Here is a 23,766-nt window from a genome sequence, read left to right on the forward strand (position 1 = left end):
AGAGAAGCCATTCATTTTCCCTTTTCTGGCTCTTCACTGTATGTCCCAGGATCATTGTAAAAATGCTGTTAGGTGTGATATATCTTTCAGGTACAATAGATCTGTTACTAAACTGTACTTGGTTATGATGACAGAATACAAAGAAAATTCATAAATAATGTAGCCATCTCCATTCTATTTTCACAGCACCATCCCTGATTTACAAACTCATATGACTTCCTTTCTTCTGTGGAACACACACTCACACACTCACCACCACACACACACACACACACACACACACACACACACACACACACACACACATGTTGTGTTTCCATGTTTTATGGGGACTTTCCATAGACATAATGGTTTTTATACTGTACAAACTTTATATTTTATCCCCTAAACCTAACCCTACCCCTAAACCTAACCCTCACAGAAAACTTTCTGCACTTTTACCTTTTCAAAAAACATAATTTAGTATGATTTATAAGCTGTTTTCCTCATGGGGACCGACAAAATGTCCCCACAAGGTCAAAAATTTCGGGTTTTACTATCCTTATGGAGACATTTGGTCCCCACAAAGTGATAAATACACGCTCACACACACACACACTCACTCACACACACACACACACACACACATTTTAGGTAGATTGTCCTAATTGGTGTTCTTTTGTTTTTTCCATATCTTCATGCCAATACCTGATTGTCTTCCCATTACAGAAACCAAAAACATCACAGGCTTTTGGGCCACTGATCTCCTTTATTGACAAGGTTTACTCAAGGTTAGTTTTGACTTGTTTTTTGACTTCACTACTTCGTGTTGTAGTTCTTTCAAATATTTCGTGCTTCGCAGAAAATTACAGCAATATCAGCACCCAATTTCATTTACTGAAGAGAATAGGCTTGAAAAATGAGAATCTTGGCCCCTGCTGTAGGCACGCAGCAGCTATTTTGACATTCCTCTATCAAGAACATCATTAGATACGTTTCACACAACAGAATATATCCCTGCTGAGAGAATGAAGCCTGCTGGGAGGGGAAAGAGCAAAAATGTGGGAATTGAAGAGATCCATTTTGACCCATGGGGTTAAACAAACTCAACAAAATGTACAAAATACCAAAAAGAACTGAACATCAAAGTTCACACTTAGTGGATGCATCTGTGTGTGTATGTGTGAAAGCAAGTACACATCTGTGTCTTTAGTCTTTGTATTTTCTTTGTGGGCTACAGAACTCATCTTGTTTTGTTTGTTTTATTCCTTAAAACAGGGGCAGTTGAGGAAGTGAAGAAAAAGGAGAAGGCAGAGATACCATGAAAACAGCAGAGGTTGAGGAAGAAGGTCAGTACAATTACTGCATAAGTAGTGCTATTTTCTCTAAATACAAAGACATATGAACATCATCATAAAATGAATATGAAATGTAATGCAAGCTATTTTCAAACAGAGAGAAAGCTGTTCTCTCAAGTCTGTTGAAAGGCAGTGACATTTTTAAGGCAGAGGATATACCTGCACAAGCGCTTTATGCTAGTGGTTGACCGAAAGTTTTTTTTTCAATGGCCAATTAATATATCTAGAGAACAGGTTGGCTTATGCATTCATTTAAAGAAATCAAATTTAGCATACACCATATTGATGAAATTACTGAAATTAGTCAAATTTTGTTATAGAAAATTGTGGTCCCCAATGTTTATGGCAGTTACAGCCAAACAGTATGTGCATACAGTATATATACTGTATATATTTTAATTTACCAATATTTTCTTATATAGAACTTGTATTATATATACATTAAATTGTATTCATTTCATTTGATTAAATTAGAATGCATACATTTTAAAAATAGACTAAAATATTTTCGTGTATATTTAAGTATATACTGTGTGTATATTTATACATATTTGTCTGTTTATTTATATTTGTATAAACCAATAGTTTCTAGCATAAGTTATACTATATCCTGTGAATTACCCAGTTATTTTACTCAAAGTAAAAAAAAAAAATTTTTGAATTCAAAATTTTGAATTTTGAAACTGACTTAGTCATACATATAAATTACGGCTGTCAATCGATTAAAATTTTTAATCAAATTAATTACATGGTGTCCCGATTAATTAATCACAATTAAACGTATTTAATCGCATATACAAACATTTGCTGAGAAAGCCACTCTTATAACAATAATTCAATATATAATGATGAAATAATTATACAGTTATCTTTAAATATTTAAAAATCGAGTTGTTTTCTACACTGTATAAACTGCATGTTGCCCATACAGCTGAAGTTTAACTTACTGCCCTCTGGAGTAAACAGGTGGTACTACAAGCTTGCATTTCTCAGGAATCTTCCTTATTGCGTTAATTTTTGTAACGCGTTATTTTTAATAAAATTATTCGAACTGAATTAACGCGTTAAATCGACAGCCCTAGTATAAATACATAATGTTTGTATTTATAATATTTATTTTATTTTAGCAAAACAAAAGTATATTACTACAAAGTGCACAAAAATGTAATTTGCAAAGTAAATTATTTTCAAACTTGTATTTTTTTCTACCACATTATATAAGCAAATTCATACATATGGAATATATAGGCTATCATGTTTCCAAAGCAAAGGCAAAATTTGTGAGATTTTAAATGATTGTTTAATGTAAAAGTAAATTTCTAATTTCAACATTATTTGTAATTATTATTTGTAAATAAAATAATGACCCTGCCTCCTTTCTAAGCAATTTTTTTCACCTGTAGTTTATTTTGAGACCTTTACAAAATAATGGATTACTCAGTAAATATTAGTCAATGGTGTTTAATATTTTGGCTTTCATCATCATTTGTTTCTTTCAAAATTAAAAAAAAAATTAAAAAATTCCCAGAAACATATTTCAAAGTGTACTCTTAAACTCTTTTTAAACTTTTATTCTTGTACATACATAGGAAAATCTGTACATATGGTCAGAATATGTCACGTTTAAACAGCAAATCAAGGCAAAGCCTTGTTCCATCTTTCATTCTTTCCCTGCCCGCCCCTGCTGATGTTAATGCATTTTATTAGCTAATAAACTATTCCACCAAAGGTCACATGGAAAACAAAGGAAGAAGGAATGCATGCTGTTTTAATAAAATAGATCATACACTGAGCTGCAGGGTTGACTGATATCAAAAATGGCATTAGCATTTTAGGTTAAAGGCAGTTCGAATGACACCTCCCTGTAATTCCCTGAAAGCATGTAAGCAACACAAACAAAACCAGATTTTGAATTAGAATTTGAATGTAATTATTATTCAAAGAGACTTTTGGAATTTTCGCAGCATCTAAAAGCATTTCTTCACTACTCAGTCTGTTTCCTCCTCAGATATGTCATTATTGTTCATCTCCGAGTTGTTGACCTGTTTTTATTTTTAACCGCCTTCGTTCTTGTTATAGTAATCTAATCTCTTTACTGGTGGAGTGGCATTTAATCAAAAAGTGTCACATTAATTCTGACAAATTTCAGCAATGCAAACTTTAATGAAGGTGTCATATTTGCGTCCTTTGATTTACTGCCACCACTTTAAAAATGTATTTCAGTAATTACATTTTGATTTATGTATGTAAAGACTGGCATTGGCCTCTGATGTCATAAGCATATTATGAGTTTTAAAGATAATGACATCAATGAAATAAGCTGCATAAGACTGAACATTAATCTCTATGTTCATCAGCCACTGTGATCTTTATCATCTTCAGTTGATTTAAACAAGGCTAATTTTATGCACCAGTCTTTTTAAAAGAGCCTATTTTAGTTTAAGCATTTACATTTTAAATGATTGTTTTGTAGCTATTTGTTAGGTTGAGATTGGTTTGATTTAAATCTTGTCATAACGACAAGTACGATTTTCCCTTTTCAACATAATGTTTTGTAAAAGTTCACTTGCGTTCAAAAAGGCACATAAAAAGAACCAAAGACCCCTGAAACTGTTAGGAAATGGAATGAATCACCTTTGTCTGTAATGACGATCACTATTTTGCATTTGTTTGTATTTAGAAAAACAAAAAGTCCCCTTGAATGAATTCACAAATTCATAAAGAGCCTCAAAAAACCAAATGAAGAAAAAGGTATTTCGCATTGACTTGCAAGGTCAATATCATGCATGTTTGTTCATAAAATAGCCTGGGCATATTTCCATAGTTTTCTGCATTATTGAACCATTCAATAGCAAATCACATTGTCTCAATTATCTGTTACATGAATACCAATCCTGCTGTGTAGATATATCTAAAAAATGATCATAACATTTTCATGTAAACACAACTGACCCAGAGGTATTTCATATTTTGCACGTTAAAGCATAACTGCATGTCTAAAATTTTTTAGACACTGTATTACATTGATTGGTGAATGAATAGTGTGCAGATAAAACAGTATTTGCATATGACTGTATTTACACGAGCAACTGAACATGTGTTGATGATGAACTATTTCAGCCATATGGCTCATCTCTGCATTTGCAAAAAAAAAAAAAAAAATACTTAATTGACTGGCTAGGGCATATGCTTTGACCCTTACTCAATGTTGCAAGCTCATATTATGTAGTTTTCTACTAAACACTATTTATTTTATAACAAAAATTGGGTGTCCTCACAGGATGGCATATTAAAAACAGACTGTGCTGCCAGATGGATTTTTGGCTATAAGCATCTTCATAACCACAAGCCAGAGTTTAGGCACTAATGAGCTATGTATTAAAGCCATTTTTGTGTTCTATGGTTGGTTAAAATGTATTCAAATGTTCTCAGAATGAGGCAGACATTTCTTTTAGTAAGCAGACAACTTTATTCACTGAGAGTCGCCACCTTGTGGATTACTTAATTAAAGACAAACCTTACATGTCAGTGAATATCACTAAATGTACTTTTCCACTCTCTTTTTCATCTAGCTGAAGCTGATAAAGTTAAGAAAATAGGCAAAAGACTTTTATTTCATAAACTGTAAATATCTATAATACAATTAGTGAGAACTAGAATATAGTAGATCTTATGAAATTATATTTTCTTCTTTTCTGAGGAATTTCTTAATCAGTGTCATGACCCATTGAGTTTTTATCCATCATGTATCATTGTATAACAGTGAGAGAAACTATCAACAGAAATGGGAGAGCCTGTTGCTGTAGCCTACAGTGATGAAATATTATTAAATTGCAATTGTAAATTAACGGATATAGGACATGCATAACCTACGTTCTCATCTATGACCTGTTATGTTGTTATCTGTTTATGGTATATGACTGTAGTTCTTATAGCAGTAAAGTTGTTGTTATAAAACATATCACACAATTATAATACCTTTGACAAACACAATAGTGCCCTCTGGTGCATATCAATAGATCAGACAGACAGAGTTATTATTATTATTATTATTATTATTATTATTATTTAATTTGTAGGGGCAGAACATTTAAGGGTGTTGCAAAATCTTTCATGGGTAATGATCAGTGTCAGAAATTAATGGGGGCTTTGGGGAGAAAATGCCCTTGTAATGGCGTCTAGTTTTTTTATTTGTGCCATCTCATATAGTTCTTAATATTTAATTTATAGTCCTGGTTATACATACTACGGCAGAAAATATGAGTTGAAGTTGTTAGAGGTAATAGATTCTCAGTCTTAAGAATGTGTTGTGATCAATTAATTAAAATGACATATTTGACAAATGGATGAGATACCTTTTGTTTTAGATGGTTAGAAAAATATATGTCCCAATAAAGGTTAAAAGATGCCCCTGAATATCAAATACAGGGTGCAAAAATTGCCATGTAATGTAAAAGTTGATTTCTGACACTAGTAATAGTGAATGAAAAATCGGAAGCTGCTAAATGTCTTAAAAAAGAAAGAAAGAAAAAGAACTATTAAGACATAATAAACTAAACCCTAAGCTATGCCTAATGATAATTTACATTTGCTGGACTTTCCTTATCATGTTTGGTATTTTTATTTTATTTACTTGGTTTAGTTTATATTATTTATTGTTTTATTGTTCTATAGTATCGTAAGGAGAGTCGCAAACCTAATTTCGTTGTACCTGTGCCATAATAATTGCATTTATACAATGAAAATAAAGATATTCTTCTATTCTATTCTATTCTATTCTAATCAGTTTGGCATGATTCATGTCTAACTGTTGTTCATTTTACAGCTAAAAGCCAAAAGCTAAAAGCCTTTGCGTGCAGAAGCATGTGATGTTTTGTTCCACAAGCCAATGCAAAAGTTCAGTAGTAATAATAAGTAGATAGGCAAATGTATAAGAGGCTATGTATAAAGCATAAGGGGCTAATCAGTGGTGCAAAACAATATTAAAAAGCTAATTATTCTGGAAAGTATTTCACTCATATTCAGGGGGAATCTATTTTCAGCTAATCCTGCTGGTTTAAATGGCTTACTTACTGCTCAACAAATATTTTTCCATAATCAGTATTTATGTCTTTTTCCTTGGGAAGAAAAAATGTGCACAACAATTAGACTACTTTTTTAAGAATATATCTTGCATTCAATTTTTATCCTATTTGCAGATAGTTATTTTCCCTTGTTGTAAGAATAAACGTCATTACATTTTGATAGATTCATACTTAGAAAAAGAAAAACTTGCCAAGAATCTTAATTTGTTATGCAATTTTATTTATTTATTTTTCATGACAAAATTGTCATGCATTCAGTATTGATGAATGTTCTGGTCTGAAGATTAATTTTAGACCTGATTAATATATATATTTTTTTCTTTCCAGAAGCTGAGATCAAGAGAAGAGAGCCCCTGCTTAAACAGTGAAAAGGTGCAGCTCAAAATAATAATAAAGCAGACCTATATTAAATATATAGCTGTTGGAGTTGTATATGGAACAATATTGCACTAATATATTCATATTTGTTTTAAATTTCACAAACTGCCATAATTTCTCCATCAGAAAAAGAGGCTCCAATAAGAACAAGACTACAGAAAACAAAGAAAGGTAAAAGCATTTCTCTGTAAAGGGCAAATTGTGTTTTCAATTCCTGCCTTTTATCTCCATCACCGGAAAAACGTGAATATCATAGACGTAAAAGTTACACTTTTTTCTTTTCTCTGGTCCACAGCACCAAGAGCAAAGACATTAGCTGTCGACATTCCAAAAAAAGAGTTAAAAGTAAATTTACCTGATTTTAAAGGAATAGTTCACCCGAAAATGTTATTTCAGATGTGTATGACATTCTAACAAAGAAGAAGTATGCTGTAGCACATACAATGCAAGTGAATTGTGACCAAAAATTTTGAAGCTCCAAAAAGCACAAAAGACAGCATAATAGCAATCCATATGACTCAAGTGGTTTAATCCATGTTTTCTGAAGCAGTCTAATTGGATTTGGGTAAGAACAGACCAAAATGTAAGTCTGTTCTATAGCACAAAACAATCAGATCGCTTCAGAAGAAATTGACTGAACCACTGGAGTCATATGGATTACTTTTATGCTGTCTTTATGTGCTTTTTAGAGCTACAAAGTTTTGGTCACCATTTATTTGCTTTGTATGGACCTACAGAGCAAAGATATTCTTCTAAAAATCTTAATTTGAGTTCTGCAGAAGAAAGAAAGTCCTACACATCTGGGATGGCATGAGGGCAAGTTAATTAAAAATTGTAACTTTTGGGTGAACTATACCTTTAACTTAAAAAAATACACAATTTTGCCTTAATTTGATGGAAAATTGTAACATTCCATTTTAAACTATCAATGTGACAGAAAGAGCTGCTCTCATATCTCCCAATAACAGGATCTAAAGCCGCTGAGGAAGTCCAACTGTCGGCTGCACAAGCCACTATGATGGATCGTGAGTTCATAATACAAATTCTTCATAATACATTGTCATATTTCACATAATTTGAAAAGGCTGTAGCAATGATATGCAATCAAGGGTTATTGAAACACTTAACTTTGTTTTTCCCGACTCCATAAAACAGTTCCAATGGGCTGTCCTACACCAGTGTATTGTCCAGCGCCCCCTAGTTAATATGGTGAGTAATGCAGTCATGTGCAATGACTAAAACTTCCATGCACTTTAGGATATAAGCTCTTCTTTTTATAAACTGCAAAATATTGTAAAACGTTTCATTTAATTTACAGTGCATCATACAAGCAGTCCATTAACACCATCAGCTATTCCAGATATTCAAATCCATTTTAATTCAAGATCATTAACTCATTAGCTGACAGGCCTGTCAAGACTAACGCTCTAAGACACCGTTTTACAATAAAAGATGAACATTTAAAGTTTGTTCTGTGTTATTTATGAATATAATTGATTTACAAAGAATGATGAAGAACACAATGTAAGTTAATGCAAAAAAAATTTTTTTTTACATTTTTTATTTCGATTTTGTGAAAGTCCATTAGGGACAGCATCTGTCACTAGTTATAAGTGCATGTGGTGAAGGGTTGCCTTTCTACTGTATATATAGGTTTTCGTGCTCAGACAACCCTCACTGTGTTGTTTAACCCCACTCCATTCTGTGTCTCATGTTCAATTTTGATACATCAATACAAAGCAAGTTCTTCACAATACTACAATGTTTTTACAAAGAGTTTTTCCTGTGTTTTTCAGAATCAGAGGTTCCTGTTTTGAAAACTCAACAAGCTCCTACTATACTGAAAGGTGTTGAGCTTCAAATTTAATACAGATCAGTGTCATGCAATACTAAGTAATTAATAACTGTAATTAAATTACTTTTTCAAAGTATGGGATTACTCTTCATTTTTCAGTAATTTAATAACAATTACTTCTGGTGTAATTGTGTTAAATACTGTATAGACTATAGAACAATTCTGTATAAAACAATAGTGAATTTAAAATTGAAATGTAATGTCTAATGTTAAAATATGTTTTCTAATTTAACGATGCCCCCTTCAATTCTTTGGCCAGTTCATGAATAATTTATTTGATTTGATATGATTTATTTGAAATAATTAAAAGAACAGATTCATCCTTGTGTTTTTCATCTAGTCGAGGTTGATAAGGGTTTTAAAAAGTAATTAGTAATAAGTAATTAAATTACTTTTCAAGACAGAGTAATTAGTACAGTAATGTAATTACATTGTAGAAGATGTAATTAGTAGTTTGTAATTAATTACTTTTTAGAGTAACTTACCCAAAAGTGATTAAGATTGAGTTGTATATTCTAATTGTTTGTCATTGTCATTCCAAAAGAAATTACTCATGTAATGAACAATTTTCTTAAAAATCGGAAGCTGCTACAGCACAGCCAAAAGAAACCACAAAAAGGAAAGGTAAATTAGGAATGTCTCGAGTTAATGAGTGAACTCAGTTTTTTTTTTTTTTGCTTCATTATATTAACAGACTTATTAAAATAAAAACCTCTGACTTGTAATTTAAGATCCAACTGCACCAAAATAAAAAATCAAACCAGCTTGTGTAAAGAAGGGTGAGAGCAAATTTAAATGGAAATATCATGTTCAGTGATTAAGGAATAATGTTAGCATTGTTTGCCCTTATTATAACAACAATAATGATTGTTGTATGTGTTTTTTGCGAATTCTTTCATTTTTTCTTTTTTTTTTTTTTTTTGTATGTAGAACCTGGTGTTACCAAAGATAAATTAAAACCTTAAGCTGCAAAGAAAGGTAAGGACAATAGAAAAATGGCAATTTAAGATCTATTTTCATACCAAATAAGTCATTTTTATGACTAAGAGCTAACGGCTCTAAAAGTGAAGTCTAAAAGGACATTTAATTATGGATCAGGAACTGACTTAGCTGTAGTTTTATATTAATGAGCTACTTCATCTTTTACAGAGCCAGAGATCACTAAAGAGAAGACAAAACCTACCTCTGCTTAGAAAGGTACATTTTATTATTGCATATATTACAATTTACAGCATAACTAATTAGAATGTTGTACATACTGTAAGTACATACTGTATATTTTTGAATTGTATATATTTAATATTAAATATATAGAATTATCAGCATCTTCATAATCATGATTATTTGTCAACAAATATGTGTTGTGATTGTTTTGTTTTTCGGAAAACAACAGTAACCAGAGAAACCAAGTCAGCAACTGCAAAGAAAGGTAAGTTACCAGTAGAAATAATTTCAATTGAGACTCAGTTGTGTTACCAGTGAAGTGATGCTGAAGCTTTTTCATTCCTTTTCTTTTGAAGCCTTTTTTTTTTTTTTTTTTTTTGCAGGACGTGCATTATTGTGCATAAAGCCAACGTCTCAAGTTGTTTCCTGGGAGTAAATGTAATTATCTGTACACTTAGTTTAACCCTTGGTTGAAATCTGCATCATCCTCTGCTTTTGGTTATCAATTGCTCACAAATGCTTCTGAAACATACTTACACTCTGAGATCATTGAAAATTACATGTTGTTTTTAATGAATCTCTCCACTTGACATTTTTTATTTTATCTGATGCTACAAAAGGCCTGCAGTGATGCATCTAAACTTTACATGAAAGTCAGTCTCATGAAAGACTCTGTCTGTCATCGCATTAAGATGTGAAGTATGGATATGGATGATTGCATAAGGAAAGCATTTGTATTGTTTAAGTGACATTCCAGTAACAACAAAGAGAACTGAAGAAGTTTTGTGCCATTGCCCTTCTGCCTTTGCAGTTCCTGCTGTTGAATTGAATTTCAAGATGGAAAAGAATAAAGTTATTCATATGATTATTTTATGACACGTACAATAATGTTTTTCTTTTTTCCTGTCTCTACGTGAAAAGAGGAGAAAGTTGTAAAGGAAGTGAAGCCCATTGCAAAAGGTATGTTATTTCAAAAAGTACAGAACAATACAGAAGATGGTGCTTGCTAAGACAAGGATAAATGTTCCTCTTACTTAAGATTAGGGATTTGGACAAATGTTGTTCAAACTTTTGCTGTGATATATTTTGGATCTCCCTTCCATTTCCAATATAAAATAATTCATTATGAAATTAGATATATAGTATTAAGCACTGGTGGTCTTGCCATGAATGTGTTGAAGACTATATGTTCTAGAGGAGAATTGCATCCTCAGAACAGGAGGGAAGGCATTTCAGTCAATAATCATCATGCAAACATCTCAATTTAATTAATGATCTTGACCCATCATGAACGAAAAGTCACTACATTTTAAAGTCCTAATGTACTATATGGAATTATAGAGTGCAAAGCCTCTCGAGTTGCTGACAGGAAATCAGTATACCAATATTTAGGTGCTTTTAACTTCTTTAGTTCATTGATGTCCTGTAAGGGCCAACATGTTAAATACTGCAAGGGCAAGCCATTCTTGTTTACTGTAATCGACAAGCATGACTAAAAGAAAAGATCAAATGGTGATAAAGTGCTGACTGTAAAATTGCTTTGTGTTTTATACTGGGGAGCTTCAATAATGTAATACATTTAATTATGTTTGATGATTAGTCAAGAAGAAGGCAGCATCAACACCAAAAAACAAACAGACCATTAAAGCACAAGTTGCAGGTAGGTTTAAATGATTATTTTTAAATTGCATCTCAAAAAATGCTTCAAACAGAAACAAAATAGAACAAAAGAAAGCCATCCCACAAATTGTATGTGATTTCTACAGCTATCAATCCTAAAACAGAATCTGATAAAGGTAAGTTATAGTTTGGACAGTTCTTGGCATGAAGTCATATTTTTGATAGTCATGCATGACAAAATATTGACGTATTGTTTGAATATTAATGTCCCCGTGGATGCTCTGTGTTGTGAACACCACTGTTCATCGCTGTTGGAGCTTGTGACTGTTAGATGCAGACTTTTTTATTTACCATGGGAATTCACCACAGTCATAATAACCAGAGTTTACATTCCCCCCAGTGCTAATGTTAAGGAAGCGTTCTGTGAACTTGACTTTGCAATGAGAGGGGTGAACACGCCTGATCTTGTTTACACAAACATCCTTGGCGCGTACCGGGCGGAGCACCGCCCCCACCTCGGCTACTCAGACCACATCTCTGTTATGCTAATTCCAGCACACAGACCGCTCGTCAGACGCACAAAACTGCTCCAGAAGCAGGTGAAAACCTTCAGGACTGTTTTGAGTGTACTGACTGGCACATGTTCAGGTAGGCTGCAACATATGGCTACTCTACCAACTTGGAGGAATACACAGCATCAGTGATCAGCTACATCAGCAAGTGCATTGATGATGTCACTTCCTCCAAGACCATCACCACACGCTCCTTCCAGAAGCCGTGGATGCCTGCGGAGGTGCGTGCGCTGCTGAGGACCCGAGACAAGGCAGCCCTAACAACATCAAGGGCCAAACTGTCCCGGGCCATCAGGGAGCATGCACACGCACAGAGAATCCATAGTAACTTCCAGGACAGCGGCGACATGCAGCGCATGTGGCAGGGCATCCAGGCCATCACCAACTACAGGACAACATCTGTTGCCTGTGACAATGATGCCTCCCTTACAGATGCGCTGAACGACTTTTACGCTCGGTTTGAGGTGCAGAACAACATGGTGGTGAGGAAGACCACCCATCCTCCCAACGACCAGGTGCTCTGTCTTACCATGGCCGATGTGAGAAAGAGTCAACCCACAGAAGGCTGCTGGACCAGACAACATTCCTGGCAGAGTGCTTATAGGATGTGCAGACCAGCTGGCAGATGTTCTTACCGACATCTTCAACATCTCTCTGTGCAGCGCCGTCATCCAACATGCTTCAAGGCCTCCACCATTATCCCCATGCCAAAGAAGTCTTCAGTGTCCTGCCTCAACAACTACCGTCCCGTCAAACTCACACCCATCATCATGAAGTGCTTCGAGAGTCTCGTCATGAGGCACATTAAGACCAGCTGCCCCCCTCACTAGATCCACTGCAGTTCGCTTATCGTCACAACCGTTCAACAGACGATGCCATCGCCACCACCCTCCATCTGGCCCTCACCCACCTAGATAAAAAGGACACATACGTTCAAATGCTGTTCATAGACTTCAGCTCAGCATTCAAAACAATCATTCCTCAGCACCTGATTGGATAGCTGAACCTGCTGGGCCTGGACACCTCCCTCTGCAACTGGATCCTGGACTTCGTGACTGGGTACCTCAGTCAATCCGGATAGGTAACAGCATCTCCACCACCACCACACTGAGCACTGGGGCCCCCCAGGGGGACCCCTGCCATCTGGCATGAGGTACTGAAGCATTCGGGCCCTCACTGTTACACAGACTGTGTAACAGCTTCTTTCCCCAAGCCATCAGACTCCTCAATACTCAGGGACTGAACTGACATACACACATTCCAACTTTTGCACATGTCCAGAGTTGCACTTTAATTCATTGTCACTTTATACCTGGCTGCTACCTCAGTAACTGCTATGTCCATAGAACACTTTTCATAGTATGTTATGTTTACATTTAGCATTTTAGAAAGTGTCATCTTTTTGCACTACTCTATTCCAAATGTGTACAGGTAGGCGCTGCACTGTCTCTTACTGTGCCTATTGTCCTGTTCCTTTCAGTAATTTATTGTACTGTCGCGTACTTTTTGCACACGTTTGCACGTGCACTTTATGTAGAAATTTTATTTAGTCTGTTTAGTCTCATGTGATCTGTGTTTGTCCTATGTTATTTTATGTAGCACCATAGTCCTGGAGGAACGTTGTCTCGTTTCACTGTGTACTGTACTAACTGTATATGGCTGAATGACAATAAAAACCACTTGACTTTACTAATATCAATTTTAATATTGTGATTGGTCTTCCTTTCTTGCATCCATTTAAAATTTTAAGACTGCATTTATACACTGCAAAGATAGTGCAGCGTTCTGTTGATTTCCTGCTCAGCTGACAGAAAAGAAGATGCATACAGAGTGTTATGATAACAGCGAAGGTGCTCTAAAGCAGCACAGAATTTACAAAAACCCTGAAACCTGAGTTTACCTCAAATTTTATACTTGCAAGCACTGGTATTTCCTTCTGTAATTGCAAATATAGTTATATTATAATGTACATTTTAAAATATATATATATAATGTGTAAAAACCTGCCAAATATTATAATATTTTTTAATTATTATTTTTTTTTTATTTGAGATCATAAATCATCTGTTTACATTTGTTTCAAGGTACATCCTGCTGGTTTTTTTATTATTAGTATTGTACATAAGACTTCTCAGCTGTGAAACAAGTTTTTAAACTTGATAAATAATTAACGTATTGCTCTAAATATTCAGATATTTATTTATCTATGTCAGAGTATACAATCTCATATAAATCTGGCAATATGCATTCACGAAGGGCCTTATCTCTTGACACAGGCCATATCCTTTGATTCATTGGTAATAAGATTATATTTAGTGTGTCTGGGTTATATCTGGGTCTGGGATCTCTGCATTTGTATGCGTGACCATGGAAGACAGGAGGATGGCATTTGGACCGAATCTGATTTCTACCTTAAACAATGGACGCTTACATTCATATTGAATACAGACATATTATGAGAATAAGAGGCATGTAAAGTCTACAGCCTCCACATAATGAATATTTTTAATAGTTAATAGAAAACACTTTCTCATGCAAAATACTGTTATGAGGGTTATAATATGGGAAGGTTTCTGTATTTAAGCTTTATTCATTTTGTAAAATCAAGAGTGTTTCCTGTACATGTAAAACCAAAACAAAAGATACTAAAGTAAACAGTATTTTACAGCAGTTGTTCTCAACTTTTACTATAAAATTATTCTCAATAGGTTATGTTTTGTTTCAGGGTCAGGATTTTAAATTGGACAAAGTACCAAAATTGTTCAGTTTATTAAAGTAAACAAAAATGTATCATTAGCATGACCTACATAGGTCCAACAATATGCAAAATGATTAAATCTACATTGATTTGAAATTTACTACAGAAAATGTTTTGAATGTCTCTTAAATTTGTATGGTTTTATGCTCTTGGCAGCCAATAATTCATTGCATAAATCATTGCAAGTAAACCCATATTTAACTTAGTTAAGTAAATTTTTTTTTTTATTTATTGTACCATTTACATTTTACATTTATGCATTTGGCAGACACTTTCATCCAAAGTGACTTACAGTGCACTTATTACAGGGACAATTACCCCAGAGCAACCTGGAGTTAAGTGCCTTGCTCAAGGACACAATGGTGGTGGCTGTGGGGATCAAACGAGAGACCATCTGATTAACGGTTATGTGCTTTAGCCCACTACTCCACCACCACTACATACCTTTCATAGTCTTTTTTTTTCATGAAAGACATTTGCAAACTGTCTTATGTCTCAACTGTCTCAAACCTAATTCTATGCTTCGTCTCAGTTTCCTGGTGAAATTAACACTATTCAACCACTGTGCGTTTTATTAACATTCACACAAATTAAGACTACAACAGCTGATAATGACCTCGTAAACACTTTGTAATGTAGTTCAATGGAAAGGAGGAGGCGAGAACCAGCTTGGTAATATAAATTATATTTTAATTATAAACTTAAACAAAAGACAACAACATACACATGACGGACATATCCATAAACAATCTCTCTCTCCCGCGATATCGTATTTTTGAGGAGCAGGGTGGAGATCTCTGCTCGTAAGGCACTGGCTTGTTGGCCGCACACAAGATTGGAGCGAATACCGCTGAAATGAGGCGGGAGTCGGGGCGAACTGAATCGCGTAGCCGAGTCGGATGGTCCTGGCCAACCAGGATTGGGAAGAGAGAGCCACGCATCCAAACTCTGTGCAAGGGGCACTAACGGGACGATCGTTTTTGACGTACCGGGCGGGGCTTCGCGGCGGGGGGAGCAGGTAATAATGCAAAGAAAACGCTGTCGAAGCACCTAGGGGTGTGAACTGCACAGCGTGCAGAGAGAGAGACGCCAGCTGGAAATGCGCCGTGCGGATCCAACAGCAATGCTTCTCGCTGGTAGAGGTGGTAGAGGTGAGTGGAACAGGACTTCTTCGGCTCCGAAGAAAAATTCTGACTGGCATTCGCTGCCCCGCTTCCCTTTATACACGTATGTCCAGGGCGGGGCATGCAAATTCTGTCTGCCAACTTTTTCATTGGCCTTTTCTCAGGTTCAGAGGTATGGCCTCCAAGATTCGGCCTCCAAAGAAGGTTCAGAGATTCGGCCTCCAAGGAAGACCCCTTGTGTCACTTCATTCGACACAATATCGAGTGAGTGACAGAAGGGGAACTCTTATTCAGGAACACATACTTTAGGCATATGATATTATGTCTGACTGAATGATTGCTAGACCTAAAATTTGCCCTTTAATGTATTTTCTTAATCCACCGCAGTGGAAAAAAGAAAAGAAAAGAACAAGAGTGAATGGTCATCAGCTTTTAGAGTATTGATGTGCATATAGGCTACATATGGTCATTAAAGGAATGCATCATTTTTGTACATCAAGTGCACCAGAAGGTTGTTTCTCTTTAATGAGAACATGGTGAAACAGTTTTGCTGAACCCAGAAGTAGGCCACATAAATAATCTCACTTTGAAGTTACAGGAAGCTTAGAGAGGATGTCAACTGTATACTTTAGTATTTATGAATGAACAACACAAATATTGATGACACTGTCTGAAATATATGTATAAAATGGCACAAACTTGGTCAATGAGAGACAGTGTACAGTAAGAATACAATGTTTACACGGTGGACTAAAAATGCTAATGCACTTGTTTGAGTGCTAAGATAGAGATTGATGATTCTCAGGATGCTTAAAAGACATTTTGAATATGTTTGTATGTTTGTTATTTGAATGCCCCCTTGGTATGTTTGTATGTGACATTTTGGTTTCTTACTTGCTAAATTGGCTTGTTGCCCTGAATTTCAATTGAGGCTGTAAATTGTTTCTTTTATCAAAAAATACACGAACCATCTTCAGACCCAGTACTTGTGCCAAAGCATGCTAGATGTACACGCTCAGCTGTAACTGATCTTTAAAATAATTTATCACTTTTTCGTGTTTTGATTCAACAGTTTAATGGCACATCAGACTCAATCATATTTTGCAATCACATTGTAGAACTTTAGATTAATTGTTTTAATTGCCAAATTGTCTGCTATGTCAACTGTTCTAATGAATGTTGAGTAGGTTTTGTCAGTCGAAGTGATGCACATTTTTGATTTTTTCTTTGTTTTTTGTTTTTTTTTCTGTCACATCTTGCTGGATTGTAACTTATAGTGAGCTAAATTCTGGTAATAAATTAATTGCTTTATGCAAAGTTTCTCACTTATATGTTTTTCATGTAAATATTCTTTGACAGAAGACATAAAGTAATGTGTTAAGAAGACTAATGTGCTAAAGCAATTATAAATAAAAGAAATAAGTGTGGCATAAACACAAAATTCCTTTTTTCAGTATATACTGTAGACAGACAGACAGAGAGACAGGCAGACAGACAGACAGACAGGCAGGCAGACAGACAGACAGAGAGATAGATAGATAGATAGATAGATAGATAGATAGATAGATAGATAGATAGATAGATAGATAGATAGATAGATAGATAGATAGATAGATAGATAGATAGATAGATAGATAGATAGATAGATAGATAGATAAATCGAAGCTAGTGAATAAATATGGACTGTGCCACTGTAATTCCCTCTAGCATTCCCTCTTCAAACCCACATCTGTCGAGAACAACATAAAATGAGCCCAAATTCTCAATGGCTTCCCAGCTATATATAAAAAAAAAGAAAAATTCAGGATCTAAGCCAAGGTTCTGGATTCTAGTCCCCAGTCTGGCAAATTAGTGTGGTTCTGAGCAGCTCAAGCAGGTCACATCAGCTGGTGAGACAAGATATCTGGGTCAGCCAGAGGACTACATTGCAATGTGCTACTGTGAACAGCACTAATGTATATAATTAATACAGTAAGAGATAGGACTAGTGAGGTATACACACTCGGAAAATACAGAAATGTTTTTTCCCATTAAATCATACAGTTTTCATTTGAGTCTGTAATGATTTTGGTTTCATATTCAGAAGGTTTACATTGGGAAGGAAGATTTGAAGTGAATGTTTTTTTCTCCTTCCAGATCGGGGCATTTTTTATTTGTGTTTCTTATTGTAAATTCTTTGCTCCTTCCATCAAAAGGTATTGCAGAATTTCACTTTTCCAGTCATTAGCTGTATAGTTTTCAAGGAAGACACGGGAACCAGCGTCGGCTTCAAGATAAGATTTTTTAATTATACACTTCATCCGGCCTGCCTACCACTCCCCCCCCCCATTTCTGGAGAGGAAGTCAGCGGCAGCCATCTGCACCCCCTGTCTGTGGATCACCCTGAATTTAAAAGGCTGGAGAGCCAGATACCAACGGGTGATCCGGGCGTTAGTATCCTTCATGCGGTGAAGCCACTGGAGTGGGGCGTGGTCCGAACAGAGGGTGAAGGCCCGCCCCAGCAGGTAGTAACGGAGTGTGAGGACTGCCCACTTGATGGCCAGACACTCCTTCTCCACGGTGCTGTACTTGGTCTCCCTCAAGGAGAGCTTCTGGCTGATGTACAGCACCGGGCGCTCCTCCCACTCCACCACCTGCGAGAGTACGGCCCCCAGCCCTCTGTCTGAAGCGTCCGTCTGCAACACAAAAGGGAGAGAGAAGTCAGGTGCATGCAAAAGTGGCCCCCCACAAAGTGCAGCTTTAATCTGTGTAAACGCCTGTTGGCACTGCTCTGACCATTGGACCGGATCTGGAGCCCCCTTTTTAGTGAGGTCAGTCAGCGGGCTGGTGACATCCGAATAATTAGGCACAAATCTTCTGTAATAGCCAGCCAGCCCCAGGAACTGCCTCACCCCCTTTTTGGTCTTGGGTCTAGGGCAAGTCGCAATCGCCGCGGTCTTGTCAATTTGGGGACGCACCTGGCCATGACCCAAGTGGAACCCCAGATACCGTACCTCCCCACGCACTTTTTCGGGTTTGCCGTGAGCCCCGCCCGCCGCAGCGATCTCAGGATGGCCCTTAGATGTTGCATGTGCCGCTGCCAATCATTGCTATAAATGATGATATCGTCTAGATAGGCAGCGGCGTAAGCAGTATGTGGTCTGAGGATCCTATCCATGAGACGCTGAAACGTGGCTGGTGCCCCGAACAAACCGAAAGGAAGCGTCACGAATTGGTGTAATCCGAACGGCGTGGTGAAGGCCGTTTTTTCACGGGATATTGGTGTCAAGGGGATCTGCCAATAACCCTTCGTTAGATCCAAGGTCGAATAAAATCGAGCCGTACCTAACCGATCGAGCAGTTCATCAACACGGGGCATTGGGTACGCGTCAAATTTAGACACCGCGTTGACTTTCCTATAATCCACACAGAAACGTACAGACCCATCGCTCTTGGGAATAAGGACGACCGGGCTGGACCAATCGCTGCGGGACTCTTCTATTACTCCCATCTCAAGCATCGCGTCCAATTCTTCTCGAACTACTTTCTTTTTGTGTTCGGGCAAGCGATAGGGGCAGCAACGTACCACCACGCCCGGCTCGGTCTCGATATGGTGATGTATGATGTTTGTGCGGCCCGGTAGAGGAGAAAACACGTCAGCAAACTCCTTTTGTAATTCGGAAACCTCTGCGAGTTGGCGCGGTAAGAGGTGGTCTCCACAAGGAACCGGAGTGTTGAGATTGCGGGCTTTGTTTACCTCCGGTCCGAGCTCCGCCCTCTCCGGAACTACCGTTGCCAACGTCACAGAGGCCGCCTTTTCTCTCCACAATTTCAGGAGGTTGAGGTGATATATTTGACGCGCGCCCCCTCTATCGGTACGTTTAACCTCATAATCGAGATCCCCTACTCGTCGTGTGACCTCAAAGGGTCCTTGCCACTTGGCGAGTAATTTAGAGCTCGATGTTGGGAGTAATACAAGCACTTTATCTCCGGTGCGAATTCCGTAGCTGAGCACCCCTGTCATACAGCCGGCGTTGGCGTTCTTGAGCCTGGAGCAAATTCTCCTGTGTTAATTTCCCCAGTGTGTGGAGTTTTGCTCTAAGATCAAGAACGTATTGAATTTCGTTTTTACTATTAGAAGTTCCCTCCTCCCAAGCTTCGCGGATGACGTCGAGGACCCCACGTGGGCGTCGCCCATACAGCAGCTCAAATGGGGAGAACCCCGTGGAGGCTTGTGGGACCTCTCGTACTGCGAATAACAGAGGGTCCAGCCACTTATCCCAATTTCTAGCATCTTCGTGTTACGAATCATATTTTTGAGCGTCTTATTAAATCGTTCCACCAGTCCATCTGTCTGAGGATGGTAGACGCTAGTGCGAATCGACTTAATGCCCAAGAGTTCGTAATGTTCGCGAAGTGTTCGTGACATAAAAGTAGTGCCTTGGTCGGTGAGGATTTCTTTCGGAATCCCCACCCGGGAGATTATTTTGAAGAGTGCCCCTGCAACACTACGTGCTGAGATGTTGCTCAAAGGCACTGCTTCCGGATATCGCGTTGCGTAATCCATCAGGACTAACACAAAGCGATGTCCGCGTGCCGTCCGTTCTAATGGCCCGACGAGGTCCATTCCAATTCTTTCGAAGGGAACCTCGATCAATGGAAGGGGCGCAAAGGCGCTTTAGGGTGGCGGTGGGTTTACGAGCTGACATTCGCGCGCGCACACCACCTGCGGACGTCGCCGCCAATGCCTGGCCAATAGAAACGGGCTATTAGACGGAGAAGTGTCTTTCTTTCCCCTAGTTGACCGGCCATAGGATTAAAGTGAGCCGCCTGGAAAACCATTTCCCGGCGGCTCCGTGGAATCAATAATTGTGTCACTTCCTCCTTTGTTTGAGCGTCCTGCATCACTCTGTACAACCGATCTTTAATAAGCGAAAAATATGGATATGAAACGGCGACACCCGGCCGGAGTTGTTGACCATCGATTACTCTCACTTGGTCAAAAGCGTGCTTAAGGGTTTCATCCCGCGACTGCTCCAAGGGGAAGTCCCCCTCCGGGAATTCCCTGAGAGGAGGGGCGACAACCTCGCCCCTTCCCTCGTCATTCGGAGCAGCCGAGGGCGGCCCGGCTCCGCCTCCCCTGCCAAAGCATCGCACATCACACATCTCTTCACTTTCATGCAGGACCCATCCGCACAAACTCCCTCCAATAAATTTCTAAAATTCGGCCAATCAGTTCCCAAAATTAGCGGATGGGTGAGGCGGGAACTAACCGCTGCCTGCACACTATGTTTTTCTCTCCGGAATTTGATCGCCAAAGTCACCATGGGATACTTGTGAACATCCCCATGCACACACCTCACCCTCACCCGTTTAGCTGAGCCCAAAGCCCCGGGTTGAACCAAGCGTTACAGCCAAGTGTGGTTACAGCCGGTATCCAACAATGCTTGGTATGTACCCCCCTGGATCCTTACCGGAATACGGTACACTCCAGCCCGATCGGGGGCAGCCTGCGGGACATCGGAGACCCGCACCACCGTCCCTATTTCCATCAGCGGACACTGATCCCGGAAGTGGTCCGGGTCTCCGCACCTCCAGCAGACTGGCCCAGGCGCCACAGCCGCACCCGTGCTGGCGGGCGCCCCCACCTGAGGAGGAGAGTGGCTGAAGGGCGGGGAAGGGGTAGGCGGGTTCTCCCACGGCCGGGAAGTTGGTCTCATGAATCCTCCGCGCCTGCGGGGGGCAGGAACGGACCCTGGGGAGAGAGCAGAGCGAGAGGGAAGAGAGGAGGGGAGAAAAACAGGGGAAGACACAGGGGAAGGGGAGAGAGAGAGAGAGGGCTCATCCGCCCTTGGAATCGCCGCCATGTGGTCCTCCACGAGTCGTACGGCTTCCTCCAGCGACGCCGGGCGGTGGCACTGGACCCACTCCGCCGTTCTCCGGGGCAAGTGCTGGACAAACTGCTCCAGTTCCACCTGATCGACGAGCTCCTCGACGTCGCGGTCCCCCGCAAGCAGCCACCTCCGACAGGCATCACGGAGCCGCTGGGCGAACGCAAACGGGCGGTCGGACTTATCCAGTTTCAAGGCCCGGAAGAGCTGGCGACTTTCTTCCGGGCTCCGACCAACCCGTTGCAGGATGGCTCTCCTCAAGTCGGTATAAGCCAAGAGGCTTGTTGCCGGAAGTTGTTGTGCCGCGAGCTGTGCTTCCCCGGACAAGAGAGGGACGAGGCGGGCTGCCCACTGGTCATGCGGCCAACCCCAAATTTCCGCCGTGCGCTCAAAGAGGTCCAGGAACGCCTCCGGATCATCTGCCGGCCCCATCTTCTGTATCGCGGGTGGGGGCAGTGTGGCGCGGGTGTCCGGGGTCGCGGCTGCGTCTGGAGCGGCCTCCTGGCTGAGGAGGCTCCGGATAGCAAGCCGGTCCTCTGCTTGAGCCCGCATTATCTCAAAGAACCGACGATCCTGGTCCTGTCGGAGCTCAAGCAGAGACTGTTGGTGGCTCTGATGGAGAGTAGCGAGGGACTGGAGGACTTCCGCCAGCTGGTAGGACTCTATGGGGCGACTCTGTTCCATAATTTGCAGAAAATTTTTCAGCTAATTCCCGGGTTTTGGCACCAGTGTGAAGCTTTCCACTAAGGAAGACACGGGAACCAGCTTCGGCTTCAAGGTAAGATTTTTTAATTATACACTTTCTGTTCGATACACAATCGTATAACACACGTTCTTTTAGTTGCTACTCTGGGTGTAGGCACTCTCTCTCCCGAGGCTCTGTGGCTGCTTCTCTTTTATGCCGCTCTCCTCATGCTTACTGCAATTAGACACAGGTGTTAGACATAATTTAGCTCAGGTGTAAGCGCCCTTACCGCTTTTCTCTCCCGGACGGGCGCTTGACCATGCTCCCGCTGCCACACAGTAATTTGTTTTTCAATGACATTTAGCATGACAAAACACTATATATTGTTATTTTTGTCACATTTAAAACCGAATGAGCAGAGGCAATTAACATGCTCTCCTTAATGTTCTCTTTCAGTGATTCAATTAGTATGTGGGTTCGTTCGAAAGAGCAGTTAAATGACCAGTTAATTTGATGCAATGTTCAGAGGTTCCTGTGACTTGCGTGCTATTTAACATCTTGTACTTTGTAGCAAAATATCTAGTTATGCTGTTCATCATTACCCAACCACGATTACCCAATAATTGAAACGATAGTGTTTTTTTTGTTTTGTTTTTTTAATTAGTTTATGTTTGGTGTAAATTACAATGTACAAGTTTAATCCAGGCACCTGGATCCTCACCCTCTAACCCTATTCTAAATCAACCCTAACCCTCCATCTGATTCTGTTCCAGATAAATACAGTTCTGATTTTGAAAACAAATTATATCATCCGGTGTTAACCCTAACAGATATTGACTCTTTAAGGATGATTTATACTTCTGCGTCAAACCTATACACCATAGACTATGCTGTGATACACCTTACCCTGACATGCACCTCTTAAAAAAATTAACTAAGCCTGTATGTCTTCACAGACCACAACAGCTGTGATTGGTCCATTTTGTAACCAGATACGGTCTCCTAGGATGAATATAAAGATATCTGAAGCAGCTTGTTATATTCCCAAGATTATTTTAAGATAAATGAATCATATATATCAGAACTGCAGAGAGGATTATTGGTGCCCCACTGCCCACCCTCCAAGACCTGTACGTCTCCAGAGTGAGGAAACTTGCAGGTAGAATCATTCTGGATCCCACACACCCTGCCCACTCTCTCTTTGTACTGTTGCCCTCTGGCCGGCGCTACAGAGCACTGAGCGCCAGGACATCCAGGCACAAGAACAGTTTTTACCCTCAGGTCATTTACCACATGAAAAATGTAACTGCCTTCAGGAA

At 39.0% G+C, this 23,766-nt stretch overlaps 1 long non-coding RNA gene across 1 annotated transcript; it reads left to right on the forward strand.

Moving 5' to 3' along the window:
• The first annotated feature begins 580 nt into the window (after positions 1–580).
• On the forward strand, positions 581–10,674 carry LOC127623896 (uncharacterized). Its single transcript, XR_007968109.1, has 10 exons — positions 581–770; positions 1,258–1,328; positions 6,749–6,793; positions 6,926–6,970; positions 7,768–7,824; positions 7,955–8,008; positions 8,596–9,632; positions 9,804–9,851; positions 10,048–10,083; positions 10,202–10,674. It is a non-coding gene; the product is annotated as an uncharacterized LOC127623896 (long non-coding RNA).
• The last annotated feature ends 13,092 nt before the right edge of the window (positions 10,675–23,766 follow it).

Source organism: Xyrauchen texanus, chromosome 30 (genome assembly GCF_025860055.1).
Source record: "Xyrauchen texanus isolate HMW12.3.18 chromosome 30, RBS_HiC_50CHRs, whole genome shotgun sequence".
NCBI classification, from domain to species: domain Eukaryota; kingdom Metazoa; phylum Chordata; class Actinopteri; order Cypriniformes; family Catostomidae; genus Xyrauchen; species Xyrauchen texanus.